This window comes from Gracilinanus agilis, chromosome 5, assembly GCF_016433145.1.
Source record: "Gracilinanus agilis isolate LMUSP501 chromosome 5, AgileGrace, whole genome shotgun sequence".
Taxonomy (NCBI): Eukaryota; Metazoa; Chordata; class Mammalia; order Didelphimorphia; family Didelphidae; genus Gracilinanus; species Gracilinanus agilis.
This window is the reverse complement of record NC_058134.1, coordinates 292,841,620-292,859,407: the sequence shown is the minus strand read 5'-3', so window position 1 is coordinate 292,859,407 and position 17,788 is coordinate 292,841,620. Positions and strand designations below refer to the sequence as shown.

The 17,788-nt window shown below is 46.5% G+C and overlaps 1 protein-coding gene across 1 annotated transcript in view; it reads right to left on the bottom strand.

Moving 5' to 3' along the window:
• The window catches only part of NCKAP5L (NCK associated protein 5 like), a 67,569-nt gene that overhangs the window by 44,713 nt on the left and 5,068 nt on the right, over window positions 1-17,788 (bottom strand). Inside the window, exon 2 of the mRNA XM_044679723.1 lies at window positions 3,297-3,369. The gene's annotated coding sequence lies outside the window, so the exon portion shown is untranslated. The remainder of the gene's footprint in view (window positions 1-3,296; window positions 3,370-17,788) is intronic.

The window sequence follows — 17,788 nt, the reverse complement described above, 5'->3', positions numbered from 1 at the left end:
GGTATTGTGCCTGAACCACACTTTGTAGTGATAGAGATGTTCAGAAGAGGGGTGAGTTTTTTGGGGAAAATAATATAATGCAATTACTATGCAGCTCAAAACCCATCCATAACTGCTACCTTGTGCGACAGTCCCTGTCTCATCCTAAATGGAAAGGGAGAACAGGGGGCTTTTCCTCACTAGTCCTGGTCCCTCCAGAGTACCTTGTGCCTGTGGCAGGCACCCATATGCCAGGGGTCCAGGGATGTGGCCCTTCCCCAATGGTCCTTGCACAGCTGCTGCTCTGAGCACCAGTACGAAGGTGCATGGTTTAGGTTATGGCTGCCCTTCCAGGCAAAGGCCACCTCACAAGGGAGGTTAGGAGCTTGCACATTGGAAGGAAGGGAGGGAGGAGGGAGGAATAAGGGATAAAGTAGTGCTGAAAACGTCCAAACCAGATATTGCTCAGAGAGTGGGATGTGACCTATCTTTCCACCCTCCAGGTGAAAGATCAATCATCCCTTGGGGTCAGGCCACAGCCTCTACTTTAGAGATTATCTAGACCAAGGGCTGGCAAACTCCTGCCTGTGCCTGTGAGCTAAGAATAGTTTTTATGTTTTAAAATAAAGTTTTATTGTATCGGCTCATAGGAAGCCAGCAGATTCAGCCCGCGGGTGTAGTTTGTTCACCCCCCATCCCGATCTACTCAGCGATCTCTTGCCAATGTCTTTTCCAATTCTAAATCCAGTGGGCTGAGGAGACAGAAATATCCCAGCTACGTGTCGGGGATACAGACATCCTACCTTGGCAGCCGATACCAATCCCTGGTTTGTTTAGTTGTCCAATTGTAGGTACAATCCTAGAAAGCCTGGAGGGTGGTCATGACCCCGCTACTAACTCATTACCAGTGCTGTCAAAGGCTGGTCACAAATACAATGACAAGCACTCCTCCACATAATATTCTACACTGTTTACAATCAGTTCTATTACTAGACTTTTAAAAAATCAAACCCAATCCAATAAGAAGCACCCATTTCAGGGCAGCTGGGTAGCTCAGTAGATTGAGAGCCAGGCCTAGAGATGGGAGGTCCTGGGTTCAAATCTGGCCTCAGACACTTCTCAGCTGTGTGACCCTGGGCAAGTCACTTGACCCCCATTGCCTAGCCCTTAGCACTCTTCTGCCTTGGAATCAATACACAATATTGACTCCAAGACAGAAGGTAAGGGTTCAAAAAAAAAAAAAGCACCTGTTTCTTGAGGGTTTGTGTGATGTAATACTAGGAAATTCAGTTCTAGTCCAGCACGGCTCATGTAGGGAACACCTACCAAGGCACTTCTAGGAGCCTGAGCTCCCAGACCCTGCGGCTATCCCTTCCTACGGGCCACTGCACCTGCCCTCACAGAGCCGCCCTTCCCACAAGGGTGTCACTGACATATTCATGAACTCGGAACTCCTTCTTCTGCTCACAATCTCCCTCCCTCAGCCTTAAAACCCCCCACCTTGTCTGTCCTCCTTACTATCCTTACCCCACCTCCGCAGTTCCTTTCTGGGCCATCATCCTCGTCCTTCCACCTCTTCCTCAGCCTTTGGTGGAGCTCTCACTCTCCCCCTCAGCCCCCTGGTCCTCTCCCCAATCAACCTTCACGGCAGAAACCATGCCGGCTGGCTTGCTACCAAGTAACACCTTCCTTTCTCCACCTACCTCTAGTGAGTCTGGCTCCTTGGCTGGATTTCCATCCAGGGCACAGTCACTGACTGGGTATCCCCAGGTCTATCTTGAGCCCTCTCTTTTTTCCCCCTCGATATCATCTGCCCATTCCATCTGCTTCCAAGGTTGCAATGACTATTTCTACGAAGATGATATCCAGACCCAGACCCAGCTGTAAATCTCTCTCCTTGGGGGAGCTCTAGGCCAGATCAGAACTCCAAACCCTCCCATCTGCCGAGGGCGCCACCCGGCTCCTGGCCTTGCTGTCCCCTACACCTCCCATCTGCGGCCTTCCTGACATCTCTATTCTTCTCCACTTGACCTTTCCATCCCTCTTCCTGCCTCAAGTCTCTTCCCATTCCCATCCAGGGAGCTGTCAAAGTCTGACCCCGTCACCCTTTACTCCCAGCCCAGGGACTCCATTTTCTCAGGGTCACCCATCGAATTCCCAGTTAGGGATTTAAAGCGCTTCACCAGCCAGCGGCCCCTTGTATCTTTCCAGCGTTCTTGGACTGTATTTCCTTCACATACTTTACAACATGGGCCCATGGGCCATTCCTACATGACGCTCACTTTCCTGACTCCAACCCTTTCACTGGCTCTCCAGCCTTCAGGTCTGGAAAACTCTCCCTCCTCACTTCTGGCATCCTTTCTGATTCCGTTCATATCCACATTCAGCCCGGCTCATGGGAGTTCTTCCCTGGAAGGCTGCTCCCTCTGAGATGACCCGTACACAGCATATAGTCTGGATTCACACAGCTGTTTGGACCCTGCTCCTCCTTGCTAGAGTGCCTCCTTGGGGTGCAGAGGCCTTGTGTTTTCTCCTTAGCCCTATCCCTGACCCACAGTAAGCTCTTAATAAATCCTGCTTGACTGACTTGGGTCTGAGTCTTGGCTCTGCTGGTACATGTATGATTCCTGGGCCTTGGTTCCCTTATTTGTTAAATGAGGAAGTTGAATGAGATGACCTCCAGGGTCCTTTCCAGGCCTGATATATTCTATGAATTCATGGGCCTGGGGGTTTGGAAGTTTTTCCTCTTGTAAAAAGACTCTGAATGGTAAACCTGAACTCTACTCTCAGGCATGTGTGGAGAGGACAGCTGGCATTTTATCTCACTATTCCTTCACTTCCACATCTTTATCAACTTTTCTACTGTCAATTTTACTTTCTTTTCCTTTCTTCTTAAAAAAAAAAATGAAAAAACAAACAAAAGCCTTCTGTCTTAGAATCGATACTAAATATCAGTTCCATAGTAAAAGAGCAGTAAGGCCAGGCACCTGGGGTTTAGTGACTTGCCCAGGGTCACAGAATTCAGAAGTGTCTGAGGCCATATCCAGGCTTTGCTCTCTATCTACTGTGCTACCTAGCTGCCCCAGGTTTATCTTTTCCACAGGAGTTCTGGAGGGAGTTTTCCCTACCAAGCAGGACTTATTCCATGAGTAGAAAGAAGACCAGGCCCAAGGTACCATAACTTCTGATTGTCAGAGCACAGTAGATAGTAAATAGTACCTGCCCTTTCCACGTTATTAATTCTTTACAACAGCTTACCCCTTCAGTCGACATTCCCCACCCGTGATGTGTCCATATACCCTTGGGAAGCCCCTTACCTCTCTCTCAGCTCAGCAATTTGGGATATCGCAGTGACAACAGTCAGTGATCACCTTGTTTCAGTCACCAGGCCTGGAAAGGGAAAGCAGAGACATGGAGTCATCTTCTCTGGGGCTAAGCTTTGACTGGCATCTATGGCAGTGCCCCCTCAGAGGGGGAGTAAACAGCAAACCCAGGCTTTGGTGAGTGTTGGGGTATCCCTTGACACGTCTGTAAAGAACAAAAGCTTAGGCTGGGTAGATCATGGACAATGCTTCTGACATGGGGAAAAAAGGCAAGCTACCATACCCCTCCCCCCTTCTCTTCTTTTCCTTTCTTCTTCACCCTGGAGTTAGAGGCTTGTGTTGGAACCTGCAGAAGCAGGATATGCAGTGCTCCCATCCAGCAAAAGCTAGAGTTTGCAGAATTTATAAGGTTTCCTGTCTCCCCCTTTTTTTTGGGCATTTTTTTCCTTTTCCAAATTATTATTATTATTTTACATCACTAAAATTTCTCCAAGGTTTATATAATAACATTTTTTAAAGAAAAAGAGGGAAATCAACCAATTAAAATATTGGAAAAGTCTGAAAACATATGCAATATATGACACTTGAGGACTCTCATGCCTCTGCAAAAGAGTGAGGGAAGAGATGTTTTCTCATGTCTCTTCTTGGGGCCATGCTGATTCTTTGCAATTCAGCAACACTGACTTTTGATTACTTTGTTGTTGTTCTTGCCAGTTCCAATTGTTATACCCCCATCCACTTTCCTTGGACGTCTCAGGAGCACTTACCAGTTCTTTCACCCATAAGTTTTCACTTCACCAGCTAAGAAAAATCAGCTACATATAGTCAAAGGATCCCAGGAGCCTCCAAAATTCCCTAAAACAAGATTCCTGTTTTTTCCTCTTTTCCTCGCCAGGGTCCTTATCAAGGTCCTTTATTCTTTTCTCAACTAATCTACCAATCTCAACACTGCTAAGAACTCAGCCCAGTCTGCTAGACTTTTAGCCAGCATCATCTCCTCCCCAGCTTATCTCTGAGGTCTTAATGGCTTCCTTTTCTCCTACAGGAATACAAGAATTTTAATGTTCTAAATCACTATTAATTATAGAGAAATGCAAATTAAAACAACTCTGAGATACCACCTCACACCTATAAGATTGGTTAAGAAAAAGGAAAATGATAAATGTTGGAGGGGATATGGGAAAATTGGGACACTAACTATTACACTGTTGGTGGAACTATGAATTGATCCAACCACTCTGAAGAGTAATATGGAACCATGCCCAAAGGGCCTTAAAACCATGCATACTTTTTGACCCAGCAATCCCACTACTGGGTCTGTATCCCAAAGAGATCAGAGATAAGGGAAAAGAATGTTCCTGTACCAAAATATTATCAGCAGCTTTTTTTGTAGTGGCAAAGAACTGGAAACTGGGGGTGGGCCCATCAATTGGGGAATAGCTGTTCTGTTATATGGTCATGATGGAATACCATATGAAATGAGGAACAAGAGAAGTTCAGAAAAACCTGGAAAGCCTTATATGAACTGATACAAAGTGAAGTGAGCAGAACCAGGAGAACAGTATATACAGTAACAGAAATATTGCACAATGATTAACTGTGAAGGACTAAACTATTATCAGCAAAGCAAGTTCCCAAAAGAACCCCAAGGGCTTCATGATGACAAATGCTCTTCATAGTCAAAGAAGGAATTGTTGGAGTCTGACTGAAGATTAAAGCATGCCATCTCTATTTCCTTTGTGAGCTTTTTATTGTATGTGTGACAAGCATCTTCTGCCATGACATGAGCCATGAAAACATATTGCACGAAAGCATTGGTATAACCTATATCAGATTATTCTAAATGTAATTGGGAACCCGCCCCCACAAATACTATATATATGTATACACATATACCCCAACACACTTAATTTGAAGTTATGGAGCAGGGCAGTGTTTTATTATACAATCTCAGAATAGTAGGCCATCTAATCTAACTTAAACATGTACAGGAAATCTCTTGTTCTCAAAAAAATAAAAATAGGATTATAGTAAAAAAATCACACACTCTGCAAACACAACCATATTGTTTGAAAACACAGGAATTTACTTCAAAGGAAGCTTTGACATTTACTATTTATGTGACTTTAGGCAAGTCAGTTCATCTTTTTGGGCCAATTTCTTAATTTATAAAACAAGAGGACTGAATTAAATGACTTCTAAAGCCCTCTACATCTTCCCAAGTGGTCATTTTTGGGAACAAAATGGCAACTGTGGGTAAAAGGAAAGTACACAATTTTAAAATACTCTTTTTAGAAATTAGTCAAGTTTGTTATTTTAGGAACAAAACAATATATCACATGTAACTTTGTTTTGTTCATAAAATCATCAAATTATATAGTTAGAAATGTGAATTTCTAAAATAAAACTTTTGAAAATTCCAGGAAAACAAGGAGTTTTGTTCCTCCTGATTTGGCTGGGTAAAAAACTACCAATAAAGTACTTGGATTTAAAAATTGGGTTTTCCTCCCACATTTTTCCATTTCCCTTCTACATTCTACCAGGTTGTCATATTTGAGAAGGCAGGATAGTACAGTGTGAACTGAATTTGGAGTCACAATAAGTGTGTTTGAAGCCTTTTTCATTCATTTTCCCAACAAATATTAATAAAAATTTGCTACATACCTAATGTTCTTACAAAGATGTATGTCACAAATAAGCCCTGCTCTCCAAAAGGCAGGTGCTCACCCAAATCCACTGGAAAGGAGCTAAAAGTCCTTGGGGAAAGATGAGACCATTCCTCACCCTACTCTAGGTAACTACACAGTTCAGAAACAGAGTCATCCTAGGGCTGATCTTGAGAAAGGATGAAGATGGGATCTATTCCCAGCCCCAATGTGCCCAAGGGACCACATGACTGCTAGTGGGGAGAGAGGGGCAAGGCCAGCACCTCACAGAGTCATGGTTCCCAACTCCCTCTTAAGAGACACATCTTTGCACCAGCTCCTCACACATGGGTGATGTTAAGTTTGTTTGAATGCTTGAACACATGCATGAAGAACAAACCTCTCCTTTAGCATAAAATGTTTTCCCTAAGGACAATCTGGAGATGCCCCTTTCCCTGTACATGAAACCTACAGATCAGGTGGCAAAGCTGAGGAACTAGCAATGACAGCCGACATTTCTATAAGCATTTTAAGGTCTGCACTTGGTCTTCACAATAATCTTGGGGTATGGTAGGTGCTGGTATCCCCATTTTATAGCTAAGCAAACTGAGACCCACAAGTTAAGGGACTTGTACAGTGCCATGCAGTTAGTGAGTCAGTCTCTGCGATGAGATCTGAACACCTGGCTCTTCCTGATTTCACTCTCTCTACTACATCATGTTCCAACAACTCTGAAAAGGAAGGTAGCCCCAAGTCCTGTCTCCAGCACCCCGCCTCCAATAACCTGGGACCAATCCCACTTTCCCTTCCCTCGGACACTCAGGAATTCTTGCATATAATTCTCACCCAAAAATCTCTCTGGGGTTACCCATCCCTTTTAAAACTGTGCAAACAACAGAGCAGAAATGGGAGCCCATATTCTCTCTCAAATGCCCCCCTTCTCCCCTGGCCCAGCTCTGCCTCACTTCCCCCAGTTCCTAACAGCTGGCACACAAGGACTGGGAATATATACCTAGGGGATACTCCAACATAGGGAAGGGGGAGAATGGTCAGGACTGGGCCTGGTTCCTGCCCCTGGGATACTGGCCAAGGTCTTGATCAATGGGAGGCTCCCTTCGGGTCTTCATGCTATTCTTCCCAGAGCTCCTGAGTATCAAAGCCAAGAACCAGAAGTGTGGGAAGAACTGGTAGTAGTACCAGTGGTGTGTGGTGAGGGGCTTGTGGTTCCCCCTCCCCATCAAGGACAACTGGCCCCACCAGACACAAAGGACTGAGAAGGGCTCTAGAGGGCTGGGGGTGGCTCTCCTCCCCTCTGAGCCTCCTGTCCATGTCCTCAGGGGTCCTATCTGGTGTCTGAGGTGGATCTAGGGTCCACACACAGCAAAGGACAGGGGCTATTTCTTGGGGGCTCCAGGATATCAAAGGAATTCTCCTTCCTCCAAACAAGCAGGGCTCCCCAGCTTTAGCACAAGGCCAGGAACAAAAATAACAGCCGTGGTGGGGGAGACTGGAATACAACACAATGAGTTTATTTATAGGGTCATACACAGGGCTTCTGCAGGCCTGGCCCTATCCCTCTGAGGAGTCTGGGGCTCTTTTCTCCAGGCTTCAGAGGGCCAAGGAGAAGGGGGTCAAGGTCTTCACCCTATGGCTCACGGAGGCCTTGCTGATTCTCATGATTTCCATTCTTACTCCATGGAATACCAGCTTTCGACTTGCATTTCTCAATCCAGGACTCATCCTCAGGGTCCTCCTCCTCCTTCTCTTCCCTGACTACTCCACCCACACCTCTTCCTCTCCTCTTTGTAATAAAATGATAAGAAAATACAATCATTTTACTGGGGTGAGGGGCTCAGTTAGTTTGGATTCCTCCCCAGGCAGACTCAAGTCTGGAACAATATTTTTTGGATGCTCTACCCCAGGGCCTATTGCAGGAGCACATGGTAGGTCCTCTGTAAAGACAAATGAATTGGGGGCAGCTGGGTAGCTCAGTGGATTGAGAGCCAGGCCTAGAGACAGGAGGTCCTGGGTTCAAATCTGGCCTCAGCCACTTCTCAGCTGTGTGACCCTGGGCAAGTCACTTGACCCCCATTGCCTACCCTTACCACTCTTCTGCCTTGGAGCCAGTACACAGTATTGACTCTAAGATGAAAGGTAAGGGTTTAAAAAAAATAAACAAATAAATAATAAATAAAAATCTCTTCAATATCAATTAATTAAAAAAAAAAGACAAAATGAATTAGGCACTCAGGATATTCTCTTCTGTGGTCATGTTTTTCCTGAAGGGCCAGAAGCCTCCCACCCGGAGGACTAAGAGTGGAAGGGAGAGGAGGAGGGAACACTATAAAATAGGTTTGGGGTTCTCTCTCTCTCATCTGACCCCTGAGGATGAGGAAGCTGCAAGTTCTACCACTAAATCCTCTTCCCCCCAGCTCTACTCGTCTTAGAGTCCCAGCTATCCAGGGTGCACAGGGGTGTGCCACCCAGGGGTTCTGTCCAGATTTGTCCCTGACAATGGCCATGGCCTTAAGGAAGCATGCCAGGCTTTAGTGTTTTCCTCTCCTAAATGAAGCGAATCCTACCTTGCTCATCTGTCACTAGCCTCCTTCCTCTGTCCTCTCTCCATGCTGCCCCCAACCCCAAAAAAACAAGGACACTGTTATTTTTAAAAATAATGACTAGGCACCCAATATGATCATCAGGGGGGATTGTGTAAATAGAATTAGCTCAAGCCCATTTATAGTTAAACTCTAGCCACCAGAGATAATGTCATCCCCACCTCCCTTAGTGACAATAAGTAACAAATCAAGAACAAGGGTCTGCCCTTTGGGCAGTCCAAATCAGTGTAGAGGCTGCTATTTGTCCACTTGAATTAGAGGTGGACCCACAGGAAGTGATGAGAGACACGATCTCTTCAAGTATGTTGGTAACTTGCTGTTGGGGCAGTTCCCACTTTGAACTTGGTGCTGAAGGATCTCGGCTGAGACTGCAGGCAGCTTCCACTCTGAACTGTCCCGTGGGTAAGTTAGGCTGACTTCCTTGGCCTACCTTGGCTTTTCCAGACTCCCTACCTTAAGTAGGCTTCTTGCCTCCCTAATTGCTAAGGCCTTGCAGCCTAGTTTAATTAGCTTTTCAATCCTCTCTCCACCCTGGCTCAAGTAGGCCCCAGGGCTTGCCTCTCCCTCTCTCTATTTCCCTACCTTCTACCTTTCTGATTGTAAATAAACTACCTTAAACCCGATCCTGACTTGGGTCTATTTTAATTATGGAATCAATCTGAATTATTGATTCCTGGCGGCCACACCCTAAAATAAATAAACAAACAAACAAATAAATATATAATACCTAAAATTTCCCTCTTACAACACCAACTGCCTTTCAACCTTCTGAGTATAAGCCAAGAGTATAAGCTCCCCACAGAGCCTGCCCACAAGGCAGTTTTAAAGCTGAACATGGGTGGGCAGAAGAGAAAACCCCATGGGTGCCAGGCTTTGAGGAAAGTGGCTCCCCCTTATCACGCTCAGTTGGTGCAGTTCCCTTGCTCCCTACTTGCCTGACTTGTACATCTCCCAAACTTCCAGAGTCAGAGCCCCAGAGTGACCCGTGACTGCCAATGGAACAGGTGCTGGCATGCAGGACACCCATCTGTGCTCGAACAGTTCCAACCCTGACCCAGCTGACTCCTCAGGGCCCAGCTGTCAGGTGTGACTGGCTCTGCCCAAAAGAGGAAGAAGAGAGAGAAGGGTACAAGAGGAACCTTGGTTCTTCAGGCTCGGCTCTTCCCATATCTGGGAACCGGGATCCTTAATCCCCACTTGGAATCAAGCATGATATTTAACCCTTGGCAAGATGAACCTCCCTGGGTCACAGTTCCCCCATCAGGCCACAATGAAGATGAATGAGGTCATGTCTGGTTTGAAACAATAACGGCAGCAAAGTGGCAGGATATAAGATAAACCCACACAAGTCACCAGCATTTCTGCATATTACCAACAAAATCAGCAGGAAGAGACTGAAAAATTCCACTCAAAATAAATAGAGAATGTATAAATATTTGAGAGTCCATCTACCATGGCATGCATGAAAATTATATGACTACAACTATCAAACCCTATGAAAGAGAGACCTAAAGAATTAGAGAGGTCTTAACTGTCCATGGTTGGGTCATGCTGATATAATAAAAATTATACTTCCTAAATTCACTAACTTTTTTTAGTGCCAAACCAATCAAATTACTGAAGGATTGTTTTATTGAGCTAGAAAAAAAATAACTCATTTGGGAGAAAAAATGTCCAAAATCTTACAGGAAATAATGGAAAGAAGTAGGAAGGAGGTCTAGCAGTATCAGATCTCAAGCTAGATTCCAAAGTAGTAATTGTGAAAATTACTTGGTTAAAAAACAAAACAGTTATCAGCCGAACAGTTTAGGTATATAACATTCAAAAGCAAGTGAACACACTTTGATACATCCCAACCACCGGGCAAAGAACTCATTCGCTATTCAACAAAAACTACTGGGAGAGTTAGAAAGTAGTTTGGCAGAAATCCGGTTTAGAAATAACACTTCACAGGAGGCAGCTGGGTAGCTCAGTGGATTGAGAGTCAGGCCTAGAGACAGGAGGCCCTAGGTTCACATCTGGCCTCAGACACTTCCCTGTGTGACCCTGGGCAAGTCACTTGATCCCCATTGCCTACCCTTACCCCACTCTTCTGCCTTGGAGCCAATACACAGTATTGACTCCAAGAGGGAAGGTAAGGGTTTAAAAAAAAAAAAAAGAAATAACACCTAATATCATCTGTCAAGATAAGCTACGAATGGAGCTTAAGATACATCATCACATCAGCCAACAGATTGGTAGCGAGGAAGAAAATACTTCTGCAACCCTGGACAGAGAAGTAGTTCATGACCAAGCACAGAGCAGACAAGATCACAGAATATCAAATAAAATTGAAAAGTGTTGCAAGAACTAAATCAATGCAATTAAAATCAGAAAAGATCATTACCTAGAAAGTCTTACAGAGACAGGACTCTGGGTATAAGATTTCACTTCACTGAGAAATATTTGAGGTTGAAGAATAGGTTTGGCAATCCCTTCAAGAAGAATTCCAGGAGGGCAGTTAGGTGGCTCAGTGGATAGAGAGCCAGAGATGGGAGGTCCTGGGTTCAAACTTCCTAGCTGGGTGACTCTGGGCAAGTCACTTAATGTCCACTGCCTAGCCCTTACTGCTCTTCTACCTTGGAACCAATACATGGTATTGATTCCAAGATGGAAAGTAAAGTTATTTAAAAGAAAAAAAGAGAATTCCAAAGCCTTATAAGCAGCATGGCATAACAAAGAGAGACTTGAAGTCAAAAAGTCCTGGATTCAAATCCTACCTCAGACACTTATTAGCTGTATGGCCCTGATCAAGTCACAAGATCAAAGATTTAGAGTTGGAAGATATCTGAGGCCACCAACACCAACTCCCTTATTTTACAGGAGAGGAAACAAGACTCAGAGAGCTTATGTGATTTAGCCCAGGAGTGGCTGAAGTGGAGCTTCCTGGGGCTTCCTAACCCTTTGTCTATTATGTCCCATTACACTTTCTCTGACAGGCTCCTCAAGGGTAAATAGGCATCGCAGCAGCAGCACCAATCTCACAGTAAGGTGAAGCTCTGAAGAGCATCAAGTGTCAAGCACTTCACAGATCTTCAGGCACTGTCAATGCTAGTTATTATTTGATGGATCCCATCTTTGCCCTCCTGCCCCCAGTCTTGTCCCACAACTTACCCAAGAAAACAACAGAACAAAGAGGAAAAAGCCTTTCACTGTATCTCGGGGCCAGGAAGTAAGATCTCCTCAGCAAAGGAAACGAAGGGTCACAAACCAGACCAGTTCTCCCTGAGCCTCTCAAACAGCCCCTGCCTGGTAGGGAGAGTTCAGCAGGCTAGGGGCTAGGGACCAGGGCCAGGGCAGTGTCTCCTTCTTTTCTGACCCGGAGATTGAATGGGAGAAGGAGCCACCTCTGCCCAAATATAGACATCAGCTCCCACATTCTTCAGGCAATGTCAACAAGGGGCTTAGCTCAGTATTAACACACCTGGGGCCCAGGGCAATGAAATGGGCAGGAGTGCTTACTTGTCTTGGTACAGTATTCTAGGCTAAGGTTATAGAGAAAGTGGGCTCCTAAGGCTCCAGGAGAAAGAGTAAACCATATGATGGTTTGGGGACTCCCCAAAGTCAGAAGCACTTAAAGAACATCAAGGGCTAGAAGCATCCAAAGAAAATCTTGTGTCCTTTTTGAGTTTACCCTTTTAAACTGGGGCAGGCATACTGAGCCAATAGATCAGTCTCCCCAGGAAAGAAAGGTCTAAGGCTATCAGACCTGTAGAATTTCAGTGGATGAGAAGAGCAGCTGGACATCCTTGGGGGAGCCCAACCTGGCTTAGAACAAGGGAGGTGGCTGGGCAAGAGGACACTGACTGACTTGCACATGGGCAGGGTGTGGCTCAGGAGCAGGGCTGAGGGTACTTAAAGGAGAGAGACACAGAACAAGCAGGTTACAGCATTTTCTTCCCCTAGAACAGGAAATGACCCTCTCTCATTGGGGAGGGGAAGGGATGTGGGTGCACAGGGAGAAGGACTGGGCTAACCAATAATCTGGTTGGGAATTAGCCAAGGGCACTGCCCTCTCTGAGCTGGGTACCTCCTGCCCATGGGAAGAGACTCTGGAATAGAGGAAGAAAGCTAGAACCATTGCGACAGAGGCTGAAAATGGCGGCGTGGTATTGGCTAGAGAGTGGGAGAGCGCTGGCTCAGAGAAGTGCCTGGGGCTGCTGCAGTCAGGTCCCGAGGGTGTCTCAACAGATCCTCATTCCAAAGGGCCAATTATATCCCCCACATCAAGCCAAGGACAGAACTTGGGTGAATCAGGCCCTGGGAACCTTCACTACGAAACAACTCCAGAGCCACACCCTAATTTGGAGGGGCCCCCAAACCCAGCACAGGCCCATTGTGCTCTCATCCTCACCTGATTCTAGAGTCCAGAAAGGGAGCTAGTGAAGGATCCAGGATCCAGGCCCCGGACGCAAGGGATCTGGGAGAGGCAGCAACATGTAAGAGGCAGAAGGCCTGGGGGCAATGACCCACTGTGATTAAATACCTAAAGCGCAGGCCCAGGAATGACCTCACGTAATTTCTTCTTTTTTAAATGTATGGGAGAAGGACAAATTCAGGCCTGGCATTGCCTTTTCTCCGCTGCAATAGCAGAGTTTTTCAGAAATCGTAATAACATCAGTGATAATTCCCTTTAATAACCACTTGGTCTCCACAGATCCTTTCATCTGTACAGCTCCCAGGGCTGGGCAAACGGTAATTAGTGGATGGAGTCACACCCTGGTGATGGCGTGTTGTTAATTTACTGGCACATGCAGGGAAATTGAGGCACAAGGAAAAGATGGGTCTTCCCTTGCTGGACTCAGGACCCCAAATAGGTGTTTTTAAAATCTCACATTACTTGAGAAGTGAAGGCAGAATGACCAAACTGGTTTCCAAACTTCAGGAAAATGTTCGGTATCAGGAACGGGAAAGGGTGGGTCCCTGAAACCCCCTACTTGAGACAGCAAGCACAAGGCTGGATGTCTGGGGGCAAGAGAAAACAGTTTCACATCTCATCTGCTCTGGAGGATGGCAGGTATGAGGCACTGCTCCCTGCCCAGGCTAAGGAGCCAGATTTATATAAAATGGTTAAAATAAAAGTGGGTACCCATAGTAACTTGGGGAAGCATCTACCAATGTCAACTATCACACACTAAGAAAATAAAGCTACCTTGTGGCCCCTGCTCATCAAAAGGCAGGATCCTCCCAAGTTCTGGCTCTTAATTTGTCCATCACAGATCTCTTTTCTCACTGTCCTGGGCCTGCACCTCTATCTCTTTTTTAAACCCTTACCTTCTGTCTTAGAATCAATACTGTGCATTGGTTCCAAGGCAGAAGAGTGGACAACGAAGATTAAGTAACTTGCCCAGTCACCCCATTAGGAAGTACCTGAATCCAGATTTGAACCCAGAACCTCTCATCTCTAATCCTGGTTCTATCCACTGAGTCACCTTGATGCTCTCATTTCCTGATCTCTTAAACAGGGGCTATATACAGTGGCAGCCCAAGCTGTCCATCTAATGCTGCAGAATATATGGGCAAAAACCTGCTTCTACCCTGCTGCCAACCCCAGAGATGCCAGGAGAGGGAGGGAAAAAAAAAATGAAGACACCAAAGAATAGACATTTTTGGTGTCTCTCCCTCTTTTCCTCCTAACCATGGTGAACCAGAATAGCATAAAAGGCAATCTGGGGGCAGCTGGGTAGCTCAGTGGAGTGAGAGTCAGGCCTAGAGACAGGAGGTCCTAGGTTCAAACCTGGCCTCAGCCACTTCCCAGCTGTGTGACCCTGGGCAAGTCACTTGATCCCCATTGCCCACCCTTACCAATCTTCCACCTATGAGACAATACACCAAAGTACAAGGGTAAAAAAAAAAAAAAGGCAATCTGATCCCCTCCATAGATGGAAAAGACAGACAGAGGCAATGCCCAGGATAACTCAGAAATGACAGAACAATGAAATCAAAAGGGCTAGAGGTTTCAGTGTTCTCTAAGAACAGGTTTGAATTTAAGATTTCCCTATTTTAAGGCATTTGAGTGATTTTCCTAGACATATCACAGATCTTATTTGTGGCTCCAGAAGGTTCTTGCTCACTCTCAGGGAACACTTAAATGAATAAATACCCACCAGAGAGACACCAGGACCAGCTTCCAGAAATCCAAAGTACAACATAACCAATTATTTAATGTTCTGCCCATGCCTCTCTCTCATTCCCAACCCCCAGTCAGCTGGATCCTCTCATGTGAGCTAAGTGGAGGATGCCATGAATCTGGAAAAGACACTGGAATCAGGAAACTCAAGTCTAATACTGGGTCTACAACCAACCAATTACATGATCTTAAACAATACCAAGTAATAATAAAAACATACATTTATATAGTGTTTTACAACTTATAAAATACTTTCTGATTGGTGAGGTAAGTGGTGATCACTAATGTTCCCATTTTACAGATGAAGAAACTGAGGTCCAACAGGGTAAAATATTGAAGAAATCCAATTCAACAGTCATTGGTGGTACAAAGGCACAGCTGCTATGAAAGAGGCAATCTGTAGCACTGGACATCTGGGAACAATAGTACCACCACAAAGATATAAGGTAACCTTCCTTTACATGGGTTCTTGACACTTTTTTTTGCACAACAGATGCCTCTGGCAATCTGGTTGAAGCCAAAGAGCCCTTTCCTTAGAAAGAAGGTTTTAAATGAATAAAATATTAGAAAAGAGTACAATGGGAACCAATTAGGCAGAAGTAAAGATTTAATTTTTTTTCCCCAACAAAATTCCTGGAACCACTCAAAACCATTTATAGACCCCTTGGGAAGGGAAGGGGAATGTCTGAGGACTTGAGGTTAAGGAGATCATTTCATGCCTCTCCCATCTCTCAGGCAAGGTCACCCCTAAGAAGCTCATGCTCAAACTGGACCCACAACCTCCCACTCTGAAGAAGTGGCTGTTATTGCCTAACTGTTAGTGGATAATTCAACTTCATCTAGGGTGGTGGTGGGAGAGGATGTATATCAGAGGTTTTTGACAAGCAGCTTTTATTCTGGGTGTTATACAATACATACCAGGGGCTCAGGATAGGCCATCAAGACATTCTCCCTCATTTCTATGGTCAATACTATCTCCTACTAGAAATTTAGCCCCAATGGACAACTGGGCTGAAACTCAAGGTCTCCACTGTGCCAGGCAAGTGGACAGAGAATCACTATAAGCACAAACTCTAATGGTTCCCAGTACCTCTAAACTGCATTTTTCCCTCCAACTTTCTCCTTAGCTCCTGGGAAACCAAGGATAAAAACAAATAAGGACAACAGAGGGGCCTCTGGCTCCCAGGCAGAGCAACATGTTTCAACCTGGAAAGCCAGATTTCAGGAAAAGCCCTTGCACCCAGGGAAAAAAAAAAAGGGAGTTCAGGAACAAAGAGGTAGGGGCTATCTCATCCCTGCTGCCAGGAAAGCCAGCTGGGAAGAAGGGAATCTGAAAAAGAAAACTTCTGTCAGAGCTCCTGAGCCCTGGGGGATGGGGTGAAGGAAAAGCCACAGGGCCAAATGGGTGTAGGGCAATGAGGCACTCCTTCCACCTTACCCTCTCCCAGTGAGAGAATGGATGACTTTCTCCCTGGCCTAGATCCTAAAACAAGTCCAAACAGCTGAGCTACAAACTGTCTCCTGGGAATCTGCCTACCTCATTGCCGTCCTCCTCCCTCCTCACCCCCAATCAAAGGACCAACTCAAACATTAGAAGAGCCAAGGTACCTCAGCAGGGGCCATACTGCTGCCTTAATTTACCAGCCTTGCTGCAAATAAAGAAGCCTGGGAAGGTATCTGCTGCCATCTCCCCTCTAGTTTCTGAGCCTAAGAATCTGCTGTTTAAAACCAAGCCATACAACAAGTAAATTTAAACATCCAAACCAAGCTACTGGCTGAAGCCTCAGACCCGGGATTTCTTTCTCTGAATAGTGCTACCAGTTTCAGCCCACTATACTTTGGAGCTGGCTGCTTGCCTTTTAGGGACAATAACCTTCCCTTGAAGATCAATTGCTTCTCCTGGTCTTTTCCCTCTGCTGCCTTATTTGTGGAGAAGATGAAGGATGCTTGAAGGACCAAGGTCACCTCACCCTTGGACCATCTGTTTCCAAGACAAGGCCCAGCTGTAGAGAAACATCTGCTGGGGCAAAGCTATGGAGTTGTTCTGGGTCTGGAAACCCATCAGCTGAGGGTGAGGAAGAACCCAGGAGAATTTTGCCACATATCTCCTTGACAGCTATCTCAAAGTACCAGGGCTCTCCTCCACTGGCTGGCTTAGCCTGCACAGAGAAGGGCCAGTGGCCCAGGCTATGGGTGCCACTTATTTTTCCTCAAGGTTACAGATTAGAGGAAGACCACCCCCATCCCCATTCCCCCAATCAGAAGGCTTTTGGGCTGTGCTTTTTGTTGTTTGGAGCCTGTGGAAGAAGAGAGGGTGTCACATAAGGTCTCCCTAGGAACCCCATCAGCCTGAACTCCCAATCTCAGTCTAGTGGGGCAGAGATGTCTGAGGCTGGGCTCTGGGGAAACCCTGGAGAATACCCAGTCAGCTGAGCCCAGGGCCGTGGGGGCAGGGAGAGGACTCAGGGATGGCCTCAGTGACCCTGGGCAGGGGTGGATGAACCTAGCACGTAAACGCAGGAGTTGGGGGTTGGCCTGAAGAGCCTCATTCCAATCAGGGTGGGGGGCTAGCATGGGTCTCAGTGATCTGGGGATGGACCGGTGCGGATCTCAGTGACCCGGGGCAGCGGCTGGGAATAGGTGCGGAGCGCGGCACTCTGGCCAGGGTGGGGACCAGTGCGGGTCTCGGTGACCCAGCGTCGCACTCTGGGTGGGGGCCGCGGCGGGCACAGCACATTCCCAGCATTCTTCTGGCACCGAGGCCAAGGGCCCGGACTGCCTTGGGGAAGGGGCTGCGTAGGCCCCACTTCCTGCGCAGTCCTCCCCCATGCAGCCTTGTCTCAGTTTCCATTTCTCCCCACTGCCCCCCACCGCTGGGGGGGTTCCCCCCGCCACAGGGACGGGGGTGGGGCCGTCCGCAATGCTTGGGGTGGGGGACTGGGGCGAGCGGGACAAGGTCAGAGACTCAGTAACAGGGAGGGGGCTGGTCCGGAACACCCCCCCTCGCCCCTCCAGTTTCCTTCCGGGGACACGGAGCGTGCGCGGGGCCGGGTG